This window comes from Oryx dammah, unplaced genomic scaffold (assembly GCF_014754425.2).
Source record: "Oryx dammah isolate SB20612 unplaced genomic scaffold, SCBI_Odam_1.1 HiC_scaffold_12, whole genome shotgun sequence".
Lineage (NCBI taxonomy): Eukaryota > Metazoa > Chordata > Mammalia > Artiodactyla > Bovidae > Oryx > Oryx dammah.
In genome coordinates this window covers 40,484,793-40,508,152 of record NW_024070196.1, presented here as the reverse complement: position 1 = coordinate 40,508,152, position 23,360 = coordinate 40,484,793, and the positions used below count along the sequence as shown (strand labels likewise).

The 23,360-nt window shown below is 37.2% G+C and overlaps 1 long non-coding RNA gene across 1 annotated transcript; it reads left to right on the top strand.

The window, feature by feature from the left end:
- Window positions 1-655: 655 nt before the first annotated feature.
- On the top strand, window positions 656-22,204 carry LOC120871507. Its single transcript, XR_005723038.1, has 3 exons — window positions 656-926; window positions 9,544-9,546; window positions 22,173-22,204. It is a non-coding gene; the product is annotated as an uncharacterized LOC120871507 (long non-coding RNA).
- The last annotated feature ends 1,156 nt before the right edge of the window (window positions 22,205-23,360 follow it).

Below are 23,360 nucleotides of genomic sequence, written 5' to 3'. Positions count from 1 at the left end.
CAGACGATCATGTGACTTGAGTATCTTGGGAAAGAACAATTTTTCAAATCATGTCTTCCAACCCACATGGTCTCCTGAAAATACATCTTTCACACTTCTTTTACTGAGAGGTGAAATATCACATGCAAGCTTATTTTTCATTAGACTATGACAATAATAAAGATAATAATATGAAAATAATAAAGATAACACTGTGTCTCACTTAATCCCATCATTACTTCCACTGAGATTCAGAGTGAAGTCAGAGAGAGAAAAACAAATATCGTACATTAATGCATATATATGGAATCAAGAAAAATGTTGCAGAGAATACTATTTGCAAAGCAAAAATAGAAATGCAGATGTAGAGAACAAATGTATGGATGCCAAGGAGGGAGAAGAGGAATGGGAGGAATTGGGAGACTGGGATTGACATATATGCATAATTGATACTATGTATAAAATAGACAACAAATGAGAACCTACTGTATAGCACAGGGAACTTTACTCAATGCTCTGTGATAAATGGGAAGGAAATTTTTTAAAAAAGGGGATATATGTTGTATATATTGGAGAAAGAAATGGCAACTCACTCCAGTAATCTTGCCTGGAGAATCCCATGGACAGAGGAACCTGAAGGGGTACAGTCCATTGGGTCACAAAGAGTGGACATGACCAAGTGACTAACACACACACACACACACACACGTGCGTATACATACAGTTGATTCACTTTGCTGTACACCAGAAAATAGCACAATGTTGTTATTGTGTTATTTAAAGCAACAAGGCAACTATATTCCAATAAAAATTAATTTAAAAAAAAGATAGCAGTGAAAATATTACTGCCAAATATAAACATAGATTGATCCATTTCAAATTCCAATTGCTTTCTATTATACTATGTCATTGTATAATTCAGTTCAGTTCAGTTCAGTCACTCAGTTGTGTCTGACTCTTTGCGACCCCATGAATCGCAGCACGCCAGACCTCCCTGTCCATCACCAATTCCCAGAGTTCACTCAGATTCACGTCCATTGAGTCAGTGATGCCATCTAGCCATCTCATCCTCTGTCATCCCCTTCTCCTCCTGCCTCCAATCCCTCCCAGCATCAGAGTCTTTTCCAATGAGTCAACTCTTCGCATGAGGTGGCCAAAGTATTGGAGTTTTAGCTTTAGCATCATTCCTTCCAAAGAAATCCCAGGGCTGATCTCCTTTAGAATGGACTGATTGGATCTCCTTGCAGTCCAAGGGACTCTCAAGAGTCCTCTCCAACACCACAGTTCAAAAGCATCAATTCTTCGGTGCTCAGCTTTCTTCACAGTCCAACTCTCACATCCATACATGACCACTGGAAAATCATAGCCTTGACTATGTTGGCAAAGTAATGTCTCTGCTTTTCAACATGCTATCTAGGTTGGTCATAACATTTCTTCCAAGGAGTAAGCATCTTTTAATTTCATGGCTGCAGTCACCATCAGCAGTGATTTTGGAGCCCAAAAACATAAAGTCTGACACTGTTTCAACTGTTTCCCCATCTATTTGCCATGAAGTAATGGGACCAGATGCCATGATCTTCGTTTTCTGAATGTTGAGCTTTAGGCCAACTTTTTCACTCTCCTCTTTCACTTTCATCAAGAGGCTTTTTAGTTCCTCTTCACTTTCTGCCATAAGGGTGGTGTCATCTGCATATCTGAAGTTATTGATATTTCTCCCAGCAGTCTTGATTCCAGCTTCTGCTTCATCCAGCCCAGCATTTCTCATGATGTACTCTGCATAGAAGCTAAATAAGCAGGGTGACAATATACAGCCTTGACCTACTCCTTTTCCTATTTGCAACCAGTCTGTTGTTCCATGTCCATTTCTAACTGTTGCTTCCTGACCTGCATATAGGTTTCTCAAGAGGCAAGTCAGGTGGTCTGGTATTCCCATCTCTTTCAGAATTTTCCAGTTTATTGTAATCCATACAGTCAAAGGCTTTGGCATAGTCAACAAAACAGAAATAGATGTTTTTCTGGAACTCTCTTCTTTTTTGATGATCCAGTGGATGTTGGCAATTTGATCTCTGGTTCCTTCTGCCTTTTCTAAAACCAGCTTAAACATCTGGAAGTTCATCGTTCACATATTGCTGAAGCCTGGCTTGGAGATTTGTATAATTATTTTAATACTAACCTAACCAATCACCCTCATAATGCCAGTTCATCAATAAATGTTTTATTTATCATAAAGGCCTACTTCTCAATAGCACTCAAGTGGAAACTCAGCACCAAACTCTACAATATATTTAACTTTACTTACATCACTTGCTCATTCCATATCTGTTCAGTTCAGTTCAGTTCAGTTCAGTCACTCAGTCGTGCAACCCCATCAATCGCAGCACGCCTGGCCTCCCTGTCCATCACCAACTCCCGGAGTTCACTCAGATTCACGTCCATCTAGTCAGTGATGCCGTCCAGCCATCTCATCCTCTGTCGCCCCCTTCTCGTCCTGCCCCCAGTCCCTCCCAGCATCAGAGTCTTTTCCAATGAGTCAACTCTTCGCATGAGGTGGCCAGAGTACTGGAGTTTCAGCTTTAGCATCATTCCTTCCAAAGAAAACCCAGGGCTGATCTCCTTCAGAATGGACTGGTTGGATCTCCTTGCAGTCCAAGGGACTCTCAAGTCTTCTCCAACACCACAGTTCAAAAGCATCAATTCTTCGGCGCTCAGCCTTCTTCACAGTCCAACTCACATCCATACATAACCACAGGAAAACCCATAGCCTTGACTAGACGGACCTTACTCGGCAAAGTAATGTCTCTTTTATCATAGTTTTATTCTTAATTTATTTGATCTAAATTCTTAACAGATTGCAAAGTCTCCAATTGAAAGAAGAAAATATTGTGAGGAATTAATTTCCTCAAATTCCCTTCGCTCCCCATCAAAATTATCTCGAATCCTGTTTGTCTCTTTTCATTCTGTTCCTAGTTGACTGCAAAGCTAATTCTTTCCCCTTTATTTTGAATCTCCTCCCTTCCTGTCTGCTCTGAGAATTTTCCTTCTTAATTATGTCCACTTATTTTACCTTCAACCTCCCTTCACTCTTGGCTCTTTCTGTTCCTTTTAAAAATAAACTCACATTTCTTATCCTGGAAAAAATAACCCTTCTTAACTCTGTTCCTCTCTCTGTTAAGCCACTTCCCTTCCTGGTTTCCTGTCAAGTCTAAATTGCTTATCAGTATGGTTTATGTTAGATGGATTCATTTTATTAGCTCTCACTCTGTGACTAATTTTGTTCTGGTTTCAGCCTCTTGTTTCTTTAAGCAATTCTTTCAAGTGACACAGCTTTAGTTCAACTCCATGAGGAGGGTACAAGAGTTGAATCTGCATCCTTTTATAGTAAATATCCTTCTCCTAACCTTCATTCAATGGCACCCCACTCCAGTATTCTTGCCTGGAAAATCCCATGAACAGAGGAGCCTGGAAGGCTGCAGTCCATGGGGACGCTGAGGGTCGGACACGACTGAACGACTTCACTTTCACTTTCATGCATTGGAGAAGGAAATGGCAACCCACTCCAGTGTTCTTGCCTGGAGAATCCCAGGGACGGAGGAGCCTGGTGGGCTGCCGTCTATGGGGTCACACGGAGTCGGACACTACTGAAGCGACTTAGCAGCAGCAGCAACCTTCATTCAAGTTTCGATATTTGCCATGGATAAAGATTTTGCTTGATGAATTTTATCAGCTTCTCGTTAAAAGTATTTACTCCTTTTCCTTTATGTAGATAGTCAGAAGTGGGATAGCTGGATCATATGGTTGTCTTAATTTTAATTTCTTAGGCAAACTCCATACTGTTTTCCACAGCAGCTGCACCAATTTAAATTCCCACCAACTGAGCACAAGGGTTTCCTTTACCTCACATCTTGAATGCTACTTGTTATTGATGTCTTTTCAATGATACCCATTCTGACAGGTATGAGGTGATAACTCCCTGTGGTTTCAGTTTACGTTTTCATGATAATCAGTGACATTATGCACCTTTTCATGTACCTGTTAGCCATGTGTGTGTTCTTTGGAAAAATGGCTATTCAGCTCCTTCACATGTTTTTTAACTGGGCTATTTGTATGTTTTGTATATTAAGTTGTATGAGTTTCTAGCATATTTTGGATATTTTCTTTCTATTGGTGATTTCCTTTCTGTGCAAAAGCTTTTTAGTTTGGCATAGTCTCATTTGTTTATTATTGTTTCCTTTGCTGTTGCTGTCAAATAAAAAAATTATTGCCAAAACCCATATCAGTTACAGAGCTTATGCTTTATGTTTTCTTTTTTATAGTTTCAGGTCTTATGTTCAAGTTCTTTAGTCCATTTGGGTTAATTTTTGTGTATGGTATTAAGTAGTGATCCAATTTTATTCTTCTGTGAGTAGCTGTCCGGTTTTCCCAAAACCATTTACTGAACAGATTATTTTTTTTCCCATTTTATATCCTTGGCTCCTTTGTCAAAAGTTAATTGACCATAATATGCATGGTTTATTTCTGGGCTCTCTTCTTCTACACCTATTTTTTTATGTCAATATCATATTGTGTTAGTTACTATATCTTTCTGATACAGTTTGAAATCAGGATGTGTGATGCCTCCAGCCTTGTTGTTCTTTCTCGAGATTATTTTAGTTATTCAGAATCTTTCATATAAATTTTAAGACTGGTTTTTTCCTTTTCTAGATACCTATTCAAATGAAATGAATTCATTATTATAAAATATTCTGTGCTCTCACATAGCCACATTATAGATAGCAGCTAGGGTATGGAAACAATGTAAATTAAATGTCCACTGATAAAAAGGTTAACAGTGTATTTCTTTTTCTTTCTCAAATATTATTCAGCCTTAAAAAAGAAGGAAATCCTGTCATTTGCAACAGCATGAATGAAACTGAAGGACGTTGTGTTCAGTGAAATAAGCTAGGCAGAGAAAGACAAATGCCTCATGATCTCACTTATATCTAGAACCTAAAAATAAAATCCAACTCATAGAAGCAGAGTGTAGAAAAGTGGTTACCAGAGGCCAAAAGGTGGGGGAGATAAAGAGTGATTGGTAAAATAGTATGAACTTTCAGCTCTCTGATGAATAAGTTCTGAGGAGCTGATGTATGCTATGGTGGCTCTCATTGATAATACTGTATTGTAGAACTGAAATTTGCTAAGAGACTAGATCCAACCAGTCCATTCTGAAGGACATCAGCACTGGGATTTCTTTGGAAGGAATGATGCTGAAGCTGAAACTCCAGTACTTTGGCCACCTCAATGTGAAGAGTTGACTCATTGGAAAAGACTCTGATACTGGGAGGGATTGGGGGCAGGAGGAGAAGGGGGCGACAGAGGATGAGATGGCTGGACGGCATCACTGACTCGATGGATGTGAGTCTGAGTGAACTCCAGGAGTTGGTGATGGACAGGGAGGCCTGGCGTACTGCGATTCATGGGGTCACAAAGAGTCGAACACGACTGAGCAACTGAACTGAACTGAACTGAAGAGACTAGAACTTAAGTGTTCTCACCAAAAAAAGCAGAAAAATAACAGGTAATTATGTGAGGTGATTAGTGTGTTAATTATCAATGGAAGGAATCCTTTTACATTGTATGTGTATGTCAAATTAGCACATTGTATACTTTGAATATCTGAAAGTATATTTGTATCAGAATACAAATACACTGAAAGTATATTTGTATTCTGACACAAATATACTTTGTATACTTTGAATATCTTAAAATTTTATTATCAATTATAAGTCCATAAAGAAAAAAAAAAAGATTCAGTCCCATGACTCCAGTAAAATGCCAGTAGCTTGGAAACTCAGGACAAAAATGTTTTCACTTCTGTATTTCTCTCAAGCCTAATGGTTGTCAGAGTACAAGTGTCAATTATAATTAATATACAGATACTTCTCATGGTTTAGTGTTTACCTTTTAAAGTCTAGCATGACAACTTCAGCCAAAAAGCTAGGAAATGCTATAATAGGGTGTTTTATCACCCCTGTCCTGATAGGCAGGGCTGGCCAGTGTTTTTGTCTGCTCATGCAGTCATAATAAAAACCTAGACTAGATGGATTAAAGAAAAGAATTTTTTCCCAGTGTTGGGGGTTAGCAGGCTGAACCTCGGAGAGCTGGCAGACTTGGTTCCAAGAGAAAGTTTTCCTCCTGGATTTTAGCTGCCTTCTCCCTGTGTCCTCACATGACCTTTCTTCAGTGTGTGCACATAAAGAGGGAGAGACAGATTTCTCTTTCTTCTTCTTCGTATAAGGCCACTAATCCCAACCTGAAGAGCCCACCCTCATGACTTAATCTAACTCTAAGCCTACCCTCATGACCTAATCAACTCCCAAAGACCTCACATATACACCATAACATTGGGAGTTGAGGTTTCAATATAGCAATATTGGAAGGCACAAGTAGTCCATCCACAATAGCTGTCTTATAATTGGTTCCAAAATTAGTAAAACTAAAAATTGATTTTAAGGTTGTAATTCAATTCAGAATTATGAACTTCCTCATGAGCTCTGAATTTGACTGGAGTCATAAATGGTCATTTCTTCTTCCAAGGTTGTTGTGAAAGCCATCATATTCCCTGTCAGATATAAATAAGTCTCTGATGTCATTGCAATCTTGGGTCATGATGAATCTTTATTAGTCTTGGATATTTCTGTGGACTCCAGATTAGGACATAAGTCAAGAATAACAGCCAAAGAGGCAGATGGCCAGGTAAAGACAATGGATTGAATGCACATATCTAAATTTGGCCCATCCTGAAATTGCATTAAAACTACAATTAAAAGGTTGATTCATGTTGAGGTTTGACAGAAAAACAGCAAAATTCTGTAAAGCAATTATCCTTCAATTAAAAATAAATTAATTTTTAAGTGAAAAAAATTAAATAAAAAGCACATGCCAGAGTACGTGAACAGGAAAAGAATATATCAACAATATTTTTGAACCTGGAAAGCATAAGGATCACAGATCCAATCTAACCCTCATTTTATTTTTTATTTCTTTCCTGATGATTTTCTGTTTTTTTGTTTGTTTGTTTGTTTGTTTTGTTTTACTTTACAATACTGTATTGGTTTTGCCATACATTGACATGAATCCACCACGGGTATACATGAGTTCCCAATCCTGAACCCCCCTCCCACCACCCTCCCCATATCATCTCTCTGCGTCATCCCAGTGCACCAGCCCCAAGCATCCTGTATCCTGTATCAAACCTAGACTGGCAATTCATTTCTTACATGATATTATACATGTTTCAATGCCATTCTCCCAAATCATCCCACCCTCTCCCTCTCCCACAGAGTCCAAAAGTCTGTTCTGTACATCTGTGTCTCTTTTGCTGTCTCATGTACAGGGTTATCATTACCATCTTTCTAAATTCCATACATATGTGTTAGTATACTGCATTGGTGTTTTTCTTTTTGGCTTACTTCATTCTGTATAATTGGCTCCAGTTTCATCCACCTCATTAGAACTGATTCAAATGTATTCTTTTTAATGGCTGAGTAATACTCCATTGTGTATATGTACCACAGCTTTCTTATCCATTCATCTGCTGATGGACATCTAGGTTGCTTCCATGTCCTGGCTATTATAAACAGTGCTGTGATGAACATTGAGGTACACGTGTCTCTTTCAATTCTAGTTTCCTCGGTGTGTATGCCCAGCAGTGGGATTGCTGGTTCATAAGGCAGTTCTATTTCCAGTTTTTTAAGGAGTCTCCACACTGTTCTCCATAGTGGCTGTACTAGTTTGCATTCCCACCAACAGTGTAAGAGGGTTCCCTTTTCTCCACACCCTCTGCAGCATTTATTGCTTATAGACTTTTGGATCGCAGCCATTCTGACTGGCGTGAAATGGTACCTCATTGTGGTCTTGATTTGCATTTCTCTGATCATGAGTGATGTTGAGCATCTTTTCATGTGTTTGTTAGCCATTCATATGTCTTCTTTGGAGAAATGTCTGCTTAGTTCTTTGGCCCATTTTTTGATTAGGTCATTTATTTTTCTGGAATTGAACTGCAGGAGTTGCTTATATATTTTTGAGATTAGTTGTTTGTCAGTTGCTTCATTTGCTATTATTTTCTCCCATTCCGAGCCTGTCTTTTCACCTTGCTTATAGTTTCCTTTGTTGTGCAGAAGCTTTTAATTTTAATTAGATCCCATTTGTTTATTTCCAGTATTCTGGGAGGTGGATCATAGAGGATCCTGCTGTGATTTATGTCGGAGAGTGTTTTGCCTATGTTCTCCTCTAGGAGTTTTATAGTTTCTGTCTTACATTTAGACCTTTAATCCATTTGTAAAAGAATGAAACTAGAACACTTTCTAACACCATACACAAAAGAAAACTCAAAATGGATTAAAGATCTAAACATAAGACCAGAAACTAACCCTCATTTTAAAAATCAACATTCGGTTAAAGTCCCCACAGGACAAAATGCCTCTGTAACGTGGAGCAAAGGGAAGACTGAAATACAGAAAATGTCCTCAAAGCTGTTTGGTAAATAGCTAGACACCTAGATTCTCTTTCCACCCCAACCCTCCAGAGGGACAGTCAGTCCTCAAGTCTAGGAAGACTACTACATGGTTGTTATATGGACAAGAAGAAAAAAAAGAAAGAGGATCCATAGATCCAGAGAAATCTGTTGAGAGGATGAATACACACCAAAAATAGGGGGAATAAATGAACATAGGAAAACTGAATGATAAATTCTGAAACTCTATTATTTCCCCATCTGGGTTTCTCAGAACACTGAAAGCCAGGAATTCACTCCAGGAAGTGGAAATTCCCAGAACTTGAACTCTGAGCAGCCCTAGAGGAAAAGACCTAAAGAAGTTTTCGCCAACAGAGACTCAGCCAGGTGACACAACAGAGAGACATGAAAGAAAGAGTGATTTCATATCCGTAGATCTGAGAGATGACTCTTAACTATGCTTCTAGAAATTCAAGTTTACTCATATCCTTTCAAGATTGGAAGAACTGGAGTCAAGAGAGACCAAATTTGGGTTCTGTGTAAGGCTGGGAATGAACGAAAAATATGGGTCATCACAGAAGAAATCTCATTTGGCACCTATGGTTCATAGATCATGCTGTAAAAGAAATACAGTTCAAGCTCTGATGAGGGTTACAAATCGGCAACTGATTAAAGCACATAGATAACAATTACAGAGAGCAGTCAGGACCTGATAAAGCTAGATTTCAAAACAAGATGAAGGTGTTTCAAGGTTTCAACTCCACTGTGGGCAACCTGGCATCTTGTGGCCCCAAGGCCTCTGCATATTTCCAAGGGTAACACAAAGACACAATGTTCCTGGTGGGACAGTTAAGAGAAGAGATGGACATGTGCTCCTGCATTTCAGTTAGTCTGTTAATCCTCTCTCTGAAACTAGGAGTGTGTGGATCTAAATTCATATCAAAAACTAGGTCAAGTCAGATCTATATGGAGCTCAGCGTGATGCTACCATTCAGCACATGAGTCAGTTTACTAGTTCAGTGGCATGAAATGGAAGGCTTTGAACCTGAAACTCCATTATCTCTTCAGAGCAGGTTGCAGAAAGTGGGGGTACAGACTCAACTAATTTCTAAGAGGTACACCAGCAGTGAGAGAATGGTAGACAAAGGATAGACCATCAAAGAAACAGATCAACACAGAAGATGAGTTACCAGTCATAGCAAGGCTAACACCTAGAATGAGCTAACACTAGGAAAGTCAAGTTACAGGAAAGATAAAGAAGCTTTATGAATTATTCTCTGAACAAGAAAAAATTGGCGGCTTAGGTCTAACGGGGTGAATTGTCTACCTGACCTAAATGATGAAAAAACAAGCTGACATAAACAGATTGAAAAAGAAAAAATCAGAGATACAATTGTGAATTTCAAATACTTAAATGCTTATTTTATGAAAGAGGAATTGGAATTTTTTCTGGACCTCTTATTTTTACAGCTGAGTACACCCCACTGAATCTGTGCTGCAATCAGTTAAAGGCAGGATGGCTGCCTCTCAAAAAAATGTGGTTCAGATGTGGAAGGGTTGCATCACTACACACACACATAAGAGGGTATGAAAAGGTTTATTGCTGACATAACAAGGCTTTCTGGGAATGCAGTGCAGGCTCCCACACAGGTCTGAAAATGGATTCAGAAATTGCAGGGAAAGGAGACGGGCTTAGCTTTTATGGTAATTAGGCAGTGGGGCTGGAGTGAACAGTCCTGCTGGCAGATCAGGACTTGCAGGGTCCAGATTTATTGCTGGTGCCAAAGAAGGAAAAATTGCATTTTCTTATCAGCTTGCTCAGATGTAGGGCAAAATGGGAGGGCAAGTGATGGACTTGAAAGTTCTTGGCAGTCAAACTTCAATAACACAGTCAGAGTCTTTATTACAATCTAACATACCAAGTTTTGAAATGGCAAGAATTATTCTTAGGAAGGAAAATCTCATTTTTGGAGATTAGACAACAAAGAATTTACATAGTGCTAACTAGTGTCTTCTTGAGATCTGTGACTCTTATTCTTGCGTGATAGATGAGACAACTTAGAAACATCTAATTATCTAAATTTCTAGATCAAACAAAGATTGTCTCAAATGTAGAAGTTTGGAGGTATATTATAATGTGCTTCATACAGCAGCTAATACAACTGTAATGTTATAAGAGCTAAATAATAACTAAAGCAGTTGACTGTTTTTTTTTACCACTATTTTAGTTCCAAATCAGAGAAATTCACAATGATTTGGAAGAAGATGGAAATGTGAACTTGGTTTCAATCTGGTTAATTCAAGAAATGCATTTGATTTAAAGATATCTCTACGGTTCACAGATGTCAGTTTTATATTACATTTTAATATCTATTTAATAATGTTTTCTAAATCGCTGCTCATTTTAACATAATATTCCATGTACAAGAGAAAATATACATTTGTTTTGTAATTATAATGTGGTTGGCTAAAAGTTCTGTGTTAAAGATTACCAGTCAGGGACCAGTGTTTTTTCTGGATTAAATAAAAAGGTAGGGGGGGTGGCGGGAATTAGCACAAGCATGTCAGGAATGACACCTGCTAAATGTTCAAATAGAGGCACAATAAATAAATTGGCATGTTTTCTACTTTTCTTGTAAATATATATATATATATAATAGGTTTGAAAAAATGTTCTAAATTTAAATATTATGGCTAAATAAATGTTAACCTATGACTGCCGGAAATCCTAGAATTAAGAGACTGAGATGAAATTTGCCAATACTACAAAAGTGTGTACTTAGACCCAGTTAGCAGGGTGGTCGTCTGTATTTCCCCATATTTTGAGAGAAGGATTAAGTCAGGCATGTGTGTGCGTCTCAACAAAACTATTTAGTGTACCTATCCACTTCCCCAATCTTTGTGGTAGATAAAAATCAGGTACGCAGAGGGCCTGACTAGGCTGATCTATCATTTCCAGTGTCATTTCACAGCTGGTTCCCAGGTGAGTTGAGTCTCAGGTTGTTTCTGTTTGGGACTGACCAGAAGATCCCATGTGCTGTCCTGAAGTAATCATTCAGTCCAACAACTCAGGGCTAATAACGTTGCATTCCTGAACCCAAACACTACACATTGGAATGGCCCTAACACAATTTCTGAATGGTTTTTATTTTAACAAAATGAAAATTCTCAGCACATCAATACTTTGGCTAGATGATTCCATAAAGATGAAGATCTCCACTTAATTTTCAATGCACAATTTTAGTAAAAGGCATATTTAAAGATTTAAACCTCTGTGTATATTTCATCACAATAAATGTACCTAGTACTGTTTTTTTGTGATTACTACTAATTATTATTTTTATACTTTAAAAAAATTCTCCACTTTTTAGCAGTATGGCTACTTAAACATTATGGAGGAACATAGAGACATTTTTCTTTCCAACTTCATATGTGATGCATCGAGTTTGGAAGTAATCAACGGGAAACAAGCACAGAGATAGAAAGCTAGATGTGTGAATCTAGATTAATCCTTGAAAATCTATACTGTAAAGTTGAGTGCAATGAAGACATTATTGGCTTATCTGATTATCATTCTCTTGCAAAAATGACTGATGATGAACTAAAATCAGAGATAAATAAGAAATATAATAATCTCCCCTAATAAAAATTTACAGTTAAAAACTTGACATATATATTAATTTAAAAAAAGAAAATATGTAAAATATAAAGACAAAATCTAAATATATAATCCTCTTACATAATATCTATTGTTAAAATTAGTTTTATGTATATGTGAGAATATGTTCCTTAAAATATTGCTTCATGCTTTGTGTCTACATATAGAGATAAGCATGCAAATAGAAATACGCTGAGAACTTTTACTTTACATGATGCTATGCTATATTTTTCCATTCTTCTAAATTTCCTTCAAAATTACCGATTTTATATGACTATATAATCACCGACATTATCAATATGCTGCAATTGATGTAACTTTTAACCCTATAATTGGACATTTAGCTTGTGTCTAGAGAGAAGGTTGAATGTCTTTGTCTTAAATAATACTTCAATGACCATGTTGTGGTTGTTCAGTAGTTCATTCATGTCCAACTCTTTGCAACACCATGAACTGTAGCCCACCAGGCTCCTGTCTGTCCATGGGGATTTTCAGGCAAGCATAATGGAATGGGTTGTCATTTCCTTCTCCAGGGGGTCTTTCCAACCCAGGGATCTAACCAGCATCTGCTACAAGTCTCTCAAATAGCAGGCAGATTCTTTATTGCTAAGCCAGCAGGGAAGCCCTTACTTGTGTATAAAGATTTGTACTAATGTCTAAATATTTCCTTTGGACATGAGAACTGCTTTATTGGGTCATAGTATTTTGCTATTACATTCTTATCCAAATTTCTTCATAAATGGTTGCACCCTGTCCACAGTCTATACTAATGCCTTTTGCATCACACCTGGCCATGCAGGAGATGCAATAAATGTGAGGTCAACCCCTAGCTGGGAAGATCCCCTGAAGGAGGAAATGGCAATCCACCCCAGTATTCTTGCCTGGAAAATTCCATGGACAGAGAAGCAAGCCTGGTGGGCTACAGTCCATGGGGCCACAAAGAGTTGGACTTGACTGAGCATCATCAGCATTATTGCTGTCATGAATACTGTCTTTTGAATCAATAACTTCAATATTATACAGGGACATGAGATACCATTTCAAGGTTATATTAGATTTTTATGATTGTAGGCCAGATATATTTTCCTTTCATGACTCTTATCTCTAAGTTCTTTTCACATTTTCTTTTTAAGTTACTAAAACATTTTTAATTACTATTATTCATTTGTAAGCACAGGTTTAAAATCTTTTCTTAACTATTTTTGTTTTCTGTGTTCATTTTTCAAACTCAAATAAGCAAGAGTAATTCTCCAATATTTATAAATAAACACAAGATTTGACATAGAAGAAAAACATCCAAAGTACATTTATTGCTTTCTTCTTTCACAGGGATCTCTAGGCATTTTTTTTTTATGTTTATATATTTAACTTGAGGAGAAAACATACAAGTTGTATGAGATTGGAGTTGTCATTATTCTCCAATATCCCCTTCATGTTTCTGAGCCTTCACTGTGCATAATGAATGTACATACTTACACAGGGACAATGAAATGTGATGAATTGTGGAAAAACCTTCTTTTGTGGAGAAAGAGTGCCACACATGTCTTTGGAATGGAAGGAATTTGACGCTAAGCAGACAGGAGTCACATTCTATATCAATTGGGCTCTATGGTAACAACTTTCATCAACTGCAACCATTATGTTCATTTTAAGGAATAACAAAAGAATTGCTAAACTTTTCATAAGTTTCATTAAAGGGCAGGAGAATGTTCAAGAAGCAGAAACTGGTGTTGAAATTACAAATGTGACATTGTGTCAGAAATGCCATGTCCAGAATCTGCCCTTTGACAACAAGACAGTTCTTGACTGTTGACTTTTAACAAATTGTGGTTGAATTTAAACACTCTGGAAGTCTTCTAGTTCACATCTGCGTGATATTGCAACTATGGTAAGAAAAGAAAATGAAAATACAAAAATACGAGTATCATTTCAACTGAGTTAAATGGCATAAGATACATATTATATGATAAGCTCTTTTAAAAATTCACTAGCCATTCAAAGACAGAATAAAAAGATAAAAACACAAGAACAATGAAGACTTGAAATATATTTTTTAAAGTAAGTCTGATGCATGTATGCAAATATGTTTGTCAGTAACTGGCACAAGGGCCCACGTCAGTTACATAAAACAAGATCATATACTAGGTCGTAAAGTGTGAAAGTCACTCAGTTGTGTCCAACTCTTTGTGACCCCATGGACTATATAGTCCATGGAATTCTCCAGGCCAGAATGCTGGAGTAGGTAGCTGCTCCATTCTCCAGGAGATCTTCCCAACCTAGTGATCAAACTCAGATCTCCAGCATTGCAGGTGGATTCTTTACCTGCTGAGCCACCAGGGAAGGCCAGTCATAAAAATACCCATAAATTAAAAAATGTAGAAGAAATACAAAAAAAAAAATTCCCTGATCATAATATAATGAATCCAGATATTAAAACAAAATTAGAAACAAAAATCCTTCCACTTGGAAATAATTTTAAGTTTTGAAAGTTGAAATTTTGTCATAAAAAACTTTTAGATCAAAGACTTGTAAACTAAAACTTCAAAAATATTCAGAAAGTAATAATAATTAAAATACTATATACCAAGCTTAACTAACTAATTAAAATAAACAATAAATTAATCAAAAGAAAGAAACTTATTTTTAAATCAGTAAAATGAGTTAAATCTTAGCTACTAATATTATAATCAAGAAAAACAGAAGGAAGATAGTTTCGTGTAAACACACAAAAGAAATCTCAAGAAATAAATTTAGAAACAGAATAATTTTAAATAATTGAAAGACTACTTTCCCACCTCTACATGTATCAAATTTTACATCTGGATAATATGAATATTTTCCAGGAAAAGTATAATTTACCAAAGTTGGCTATAGAATTTACATAAATCCTAAAAAACCTCACCAAAACCTAAAACTTAGATATAAAAGAGCTATCTCCCCAAATACAAAACACTAGACTGACAGCTTCAGGGGATTTTCCTAAATTTTAAGACAAATAAATTAAGCTATTCTAAGTGTTATTCACTCAGTGGTATCTGACTCTCTGTGACTCCATGGATTGCAGGCTGTCAGGTTCTTCTATCCATGGAATGCTCCAGGCTAGAATACTGGAGTGGGTAGCCATTCCCTTTTCCAGAGGATCTTCCCAACCCAGGGATCAAACCCAGGTCTCCTGAATTGCAGGTGGATACTTTACTAGCTGAGCCACCTGGGAAGCTATTCTGAAAGTGAAAGTTGCTCAGTGTTTCAGATTCTTTGGGACCCCATGGACTATACAGTCCATGAAATTCTCCAGGCCAGAATACTAGAGTGAGTAATGGTGATTCCCTTCTCCAAGGGATCTTCTCTACCCAGGGAGTGAACCCAGGTCTCTCGCACTGCAGGCGGATTCTTTACCAGCTGAGCCACCAGGAAAGCCCAAAAATACTGGAGTGGGTACCCTATGCCCTCTCCAGCAGATCTTCCTGACTCAGGAATTAAACTGGGATCTCCTGAATTATAGACGGATTCTTTACCAGCTGAGCTACCAGGGAAGCTATTCTACAGCACATTAAAAATTAAGATTAAGCATGAGTTATATTGACATTAAATCAAAAAAGTCACAGTCAAGAAGCAAATCAGCAAAAAAAAAAAAAAAAAAAAAAATGAAAAAAATCAAAAAAAAAAAAAAAAAAAAAAATGTAGCAAACCCATACGGCAGAACACTAAAATAACCATGCATCAAAAATAACCACCATCAAAAATAAATCTCCCAAATATTCCTGGGACTTATTCCAGGCAAAAAAAAAAGATAGTTGAATATTAAAAATACCTTTTATTATATTTAATTCTCTTTCTATCTAAGGTAAAAAAAAAATCACATGATCCCTTTTCTGAATGCTGAAATGGCATTTGATCATTTTACACTCATTTTATTTACAAAGGAAAAATGCTCCAAAATGAAAATCAGTGAAACATTGACTAGCACACGCATGAGGGCACAGGTGCCCACAAACAGGTCAAGCCCAGAAACCAGCGGCATGTGAGAAAGAACACTGGAAGCAGGAAGAGGAAAAAACTCACGACCTCCATGACTAATGAACAAGGTGCTAGAGGCACCAGCCATTGCCATTATGGAAGAAATGTGTTTTTATCAGAAGTGTGAAATTACAGCAGAGTGAAGGAAAATCAATACTCTGCAGATAATATAGTTACAGTTGGAAAATCCAAGATAGTTATCAATAGAACAAAAATCAAAATCTACAAAGCACGAAACCATAAAATTATAAAAAATAAACATGGTTGCATTTTTTATACATTAGGGTGGAGAATGAAGCCCTATCTAGAAAGTGAAAGTGAAAGTCACTCAGTCTTAGCAACCCCAGTCCATGAGGTCGCTAAGACTGAGTGACTTTCACTATACAGCCCATGGACCTCTCCAGGCCAGAATACTGGAGTGGATAGCCTATCTGTCACTTAAAATGCAGAAATCTTTAAAGTGAGTGACTATCAGAGTTTTATCTTTTTTTTTAATGCCACTATAAGAAAAACTAATTGCAAAATCATCATAAGCTGAAGAAAGATAAGCGGCAAAGCAAAAAGGGAATTTGGGGGGAATTCCCTAGCTCTCCGGTGGTGAAGACTCTGCTCTTCCTCTGTAGGGGATGAGGCGTCCATCCCTGGTCAGGGAACTAAAATCCCGTGTGACTCAAAGCTTTGTTGGAGGCAAAAAGTGATCTCCCAAATATGCAAATACTTAGAAATACTTAGAAAAAAGTCAACAACTCATCAGAAAACTAAGCAAAGACATGAACAGTTCTTTGAAAATCAAATAAAAATATTTCCTGAGAAATAAAAATGTGCCTCATTCATCATAAATGAAATCTCCTTTAAAATACTATAATTTTTTTACCTATAATATTGGTAAAATTTCAAAATGTTTGACAATATACTCTGTTGGTGAGGTTATATGAAAAATTGGAGTTTCCTGGAGTACAAAATACTGCAATCCATAGAGAGGGCAATTTAATAAAACCTAACAAAATTTAAAACTCTTTTATCCAGCAATTTTTTTATGGAAACGTTTTTGTTATTCAGTCACTCAGTCATGTCTGACTCTTTGCGACCCCGTGGACTGCAGCATGCCAGGCTTCCCTGTCCTTCACCATCTCCCAGAATTTGCTCAAATTCATGTCCATTGAGTCATAATGCCATTGAACTATCTCGTCCTCTGTCAACCCCATATTCTTCTGTCTTTAATCTTTCCCAGCATCAGAGTCTTTTCTAATGAGTCAGCTCTTTGTATTAGATGGCCAAAGAATTGAAGCTTCAGCTTCTGCATCAGTCCTTCTAATGAATATTCAAGATTGATTTCCTTTAAGATTGTCTGGTTTGATCTCCTTGCAGTCCAGGGGACTCTCAAGAGTCTTCAACACCACAGTTCGAAAGCACCAGTTCTTCGGTGCTCAGCCTGCTTTCTGGTCCAACTCTCACATCCATACATGACTACTGGAAAAACCATAGCTTTGACTATATGAACATTTGCCGTCTAAGTAATGTGTCTGCTTTTCAATATGCTGTCTAGGTGTGTCAAGCTTTTCTTCCAGGGTGCAAGCATCTTTTATTTTCATGGCTGCAATCACCACCTGTAGTGATTTTGGAGCCCAAGAAAATAAAAAGTCTGTCACTCTTTCCATTTTTTCCCTATTTGCCATGAAGTTATGTGATCAGACACCATGATTCTAGTTTTTCAAACGTTGAGTTTTAAGCCAGGTTTTTCACTCTCCTTTTCACCTTCGTTAAGAGGCTCTTTAGTTCCTCTTCACTTTCTGCCATAAGGATGGTGTATATACCCTGCAGAATGTACCCTGCAGAAACACCTGAAATGATTTTTACATAGGAAATTATTTTCTAGCGGTACTTTTCTGTTAGTAAATAATCCAGTGACAACTAAGCATACCTATCTAAAGGGAAGAGATTAAATACACCATAGGGTAATTACACATGTGAAGATTTTTTTAATTAAAGATTTTTAATACCCCGATATGGAAAATTCTCCAAGATACATAGATAAGTGAAAGGAAAAAACCAACAACATAATAAAGATACATGAACTGTCATATACTTTATTTAGGGACATAATGAAATATATTTACATTTGCCTATATTTACATAGAGATACACTAGAAAGTTACACAAAAGGATATAAAACATGTTTCCTAAAGGAGTTCAGTTGAACAAGTTGTTCAATGCAGGGCAGTCAGGGCAGGAGTGATGAATACCTACATGTATATCTTTGGTATATTATTTGGATTTTTGAATTCCATGAATGTACTATAAACTTAAAATTTTTTGTTTCAATATGTATAAAATATTTTCCCAAACCTTAGAATATTATATGATTAGTATATAGCAAGTAATTAATAAATATTTGTTGAGTACATTAGAATAAAAGTGGTCTGTTCCATAAACAAATGGAGGGAAGAAAAGAAAGGTTAAGGAGAAGTAGATAAGAGAGAGAGGGAGGGAGGAATAAATTCCACTTGACTTCTGTGTTCACACTTTCTATTTTTATTTGAGGTTAATTTTAAACATAACATTTGTTGTCTTATCAGTAAGCATGTCATCTGAAGGCCAACAAAGTTTATTTAAGCAATGCTGTACCAAACCAAGACACATTATATCCTTTTATGAATACATATTGTGGAAGTATAAGATCCTGCTCAATATATATACCCACTATGCATATAAATACATTAAGTGCTTCATTAAAAAGAAAATTTAAGGTGGCATGCGCTATTCCTTAATTTGGAATTTTCCATCAGAATAAAACTTGACTGAAATTTTCCAAATCGGTTTCCAAGAGTTGTATTTCTGTTCAACTTTGCTGCATGTTTGATTTATCTCGGCCTCATTTTTCATGTAATGCCTTAAGAGCATATTCAAAATGTGTTTCATTTTTTCAGATTGGCACTATGTATGTATGTATGTATGTAGAGAGAAGAATAATTATATTTTTATTACTAATACTAAAAATGTTACCAATGATACAAAAAGTAAGTTTCAGACAGTATAATACAGATTGAGAGATTAAAAAAGTGAAAAATTAGGCATTTTGGAGAAGATAGGGAATTTCATGTGTATCTGATCCCAGCTGTGAATCTTTGCTCAGGGTTAGTTTCAGTAAGTAGTTCCTGACTGAGCTTTAATCACACATTTTCAATTAACTGTTAATTTTATCCAGCCATGGATTTAGAAGGCTCTGAGTACAAACGGTAGAAGTCTGTTCTACAGATAACACCCTGCCAGAGAATATGCACTGAATGGTACTAAGTATGGCAAGCAGTTAACATTCAGACCCAAAACATGAGTGTGATGGGGCAGGATGGTGGTGGGCTCTTGAAATATTGTCCTACAGGATGTCATCACCACGTGGACAGGTTGGCTGTGTGACTTCCTTTTTTCTCCTTTCCCACCAGGAGTGTTTACTGTGGTTTCTTGGACCTGACCAGTTATTGTATATTGGATAGATGCAAGGCAAATAGCTTTTATTTTCATATATCTTTGCATTTAGAGATGCCATACCAGGACTTCCCAGCCACACCCCCGGCATCACCCTGTGAAGTGGAGACAAAGCACATCACCAGAGGGCTGAGCGTGATGCAGTGTCTGGATCTGGCTGGTTTCCCTGAGAAATGCTGGATTATTTTTTGCTAGACTATAAATGACTTATAGTGTCATGTTAGTTTCTTCTGTACAGTGAAGTGAACCAGCTATGTGTGTATGAGTCGTTGCTCAGTCCTGTCTGACTCTTTGCAACCCCATGGGCCGTAACCCACCAGGCTCCTCTGTCCCTGGAATTTCCCAGGCAAGAATAGTGGAGTAGGCCATTGCCTCTTCTAGGGATCTACCAGACTCAGAGATGGAACCTGTGTCTCCTGTATCTCCCGCATTGACAGGCATCTCCCACGTTACTCAGTGATAATCTTTACCACTGAGTCACCTGAGAATCAGCTCTACCTATACATATAAGACATCCCCTCCCTCTTGAGCATCCCACCCACTTCTCTAGGTCATCACAGTGCACCAAGCTAAGCAATTTGTGCTATATACCAGCTTCACACTAGCTAGCTATTCACCACTTGCTAGGGTTTATATGTCAATGCTACTCTCTCCATTCATCCCACCTTCTCTCCCCCACCACTGGGGCTACATGTCCCTTCTCTTGTCTGTGTCTCTATTCTTGAGAAATGTTAGATTTTTAATACTGATCTTTACTAATGAGCAAATGGGGAAGAGGTACCAAGGCCAGACTATTATTTTTCACTTAAAGATGAAATAATGACCCTGTGGTCCCTTATACCTTGAGGTGTCATCATAGTGGTGACACCAAGGAAAGCCAGATATTGTTAAAATGTCCTACCTATGCAAGTGTCAGTCTGTATCTGAAAAGGAATGGAGAACCGTGCATTCTCCCTGTTTATGTCCAGTAGAGACAGCTATCTGCCTCCCTTTTTGAAAGAAGGAGAAAAAGTATATAACTTCTACTCCTTTGAGAAGTGATGGCAAGGATTCTGGATTCTTACCCTGAACTTTTGAAATGTAAATACATCTTTCAAAGGTCAGATAAGCACTGAATGTCTTCTGCTTTTGTGACCTAGAGATGTTGCCAAGTTCTGGACTTCATAGGTTTTGGAATGTAAATAGCTAGAGAGAGAGAGCTCTCCAGTCTTTCTGGCACCTTGGGACTTAACCTAGAATCCTAATCCAAATTGCCACCAATCTAACTCTCATAATATGTGAGGAGTCAAATGCTTCCAGGGAAAATAAAAACAAACATTTCCTATCTTTGTGTCCTATATGTTTCCTTGTCTCAGAAGGCCAGGGCTTTTTTATGGAAGCACTGAGAAATCTAGGAAGTTGTTTTTCCTCATAAGAAGGAGAATGTTTATTTTTAAACAGGATGGAGAATATACATTCAAAATATTTGACACCAATATTCCAGGCAGGCGTAATCATCAGTATTGCTCAATAAATTTTTATTACTCTTTCTGCTCTCTTCTTTCAGTCATGTGGTAAAATTGTGCTTAATTGACCTTTGAAGTTGGAATAGTTGTGTCAGCCAATTACATAAGAGTGAAAGATTCTGTATCTTTTGCAGGTAGAAAGCTTGAAAAATCACTCTTCCCTAAATGGTAGACTCTCTGATGCCCACATTCCTTAGTGAAGATGATGTGGCACAGAGCCCAAAGCATATACGTAATGAACATAAAACTAAACACTGATTTTTAGGTCATTGAGATTTGGTGGTTGCTCGTTACACAGCATCTAAGGAACGACCCTTTCTGATATGTACACATATAAAGTAATTGAAAAACATCACTGATCTAAAATTCTAGAAGTTGATGTGCTTTGAGCTGTTTTCTTCTCTGAGATATGTCACTCCCTCCCTGCAAAAGGCATGAAACGCTCAAGAATTTAGTGTAACTCTGGTGTTACAGAGAATATAACTCTGGTGTCAGCAACAACCCATGAACTCTGATTCATCTTCCATCAAAATATATTAGATATTAAAGTTAACAGGATTGAATTCTGTGAGACTCTTATGTCCACTAATTTCCATGTATACATTAGTGAATGTTAACTTCTCCATAAGAAATCTGATTAGCTTAAGAAAGTCAACATTAATTCATCTACATGAAAAATGTGGTAACACTTATCTTTAATTTTTTTAGATTCAATAGAAACTGATTTCAATATACCAGAGATTGAATTTGAAGAACCCAAAGAATATTTTCATGTTTTTTTTAATGTTCCTCAAACAAGATCATTCCAAAAGAAGGATCTAAACATTTTTTAGATTAAAAAAAATTGTTTTCTATAGTTTATTTAGTGAAGACTCTGTTTCTTTTCCACATTAATCCTTAAAATTCCTATGGGTGAGTTTTATTTATTATCTTATGAGGTCCTACAGGAAATTAATCAAAAGAATCCTCTTGAGTAGCTGAAATCCACAGACTATCAGGGCAATTGAAGAGTGAAGTGAAGTGAAGTGAAGTGAAGTCGCTCAGTCGTGTCCAACTCTTTGCGACCCCATGGACTGTAGCCTACCAAGCTCCTCTGTCCATGGGATTTTCCAGGCAATAGTACTGGAGTGGATTGCCATTTCCTTCTCCAGAGGATCTTCCCGACCCAGGGATGGAACCCGGGTTTCCCGCATAGTAGACAGACGCTTTACCATCTGAGCCACCATAGTGCTATATTAATAAATTGTATTCATGATACACTCTAACTGGAAGTCAGGAAATAAATAAGTGATAAGTTTAACTTCTTATTCTCTAATCTCAGATTTTAAAACAGGTATCTTTCATTTTAAGAAACAGTTTCACTAAAGAGAACAACAGGTAATCATCCATTATACATCTGAATTGCAGTGGAAAGAAACAGAAGTTATTGCCTCTAAAATTTATATTTAAGATAGAAAATGAACACAAAGTAAGCAATTATTTATATAATTTAGCACACAAAAAAAGATATTTCAATAGAGATACCCAACACCTGAATTTGAGGCTTCTCTCTTTACAATATCACTATCAACCATTGTTGTGTCTTTTGTTCTTTGAAATGAAAGAAACCAGATCTTCTTCTTGACAGTATCAACAAAGTAAATAAGTTTTTTCACTTTTACCTCCATCCATTAATAAAAAGTTCTACGTGAGATTTTGTATGCTTTAATTTTTGGTTAAATTACTCTTTTTCAGAATCATTATTTTTATATTTTAAAATTTTTCCTGAAAATATATTAATACACAGTGCCTAAAAATAACTTTATTAAAATTAATGACACACAGAAAAAATAAACTTTTCTACTTAGAATTGCTACCAAGTTCAAGTTCATATTGCTTGCCACAGGAAAGTGAAAGTGAAAGTCACTCAGTTGTGTTCAACTCTTGAGACCCCATGGACTATATACCATGGAATTCTCCAGGCCAGAATACTGGAGTGGATAGCTGTTCCCTTCTCCGGGGGATCTTCCCAACCCAGGGATCAAGCCCAGGTCTCCTGCGTTGCAGGCAGATTCTTTACCATCTGAGTCACTAGGGAAGCCCACTTGCCATAGGCTGCTGCTGCTGCTAAGTCGCTTCAGTCGTGTCCGACTCTGCGACCCCAGAGACGGCAGCCCACCAGGCTGCCCCGTGCCTGGGATTTTCCAGACAAGAGTACTGGAGTGGGGTGCCAGTGCTTTAGGAC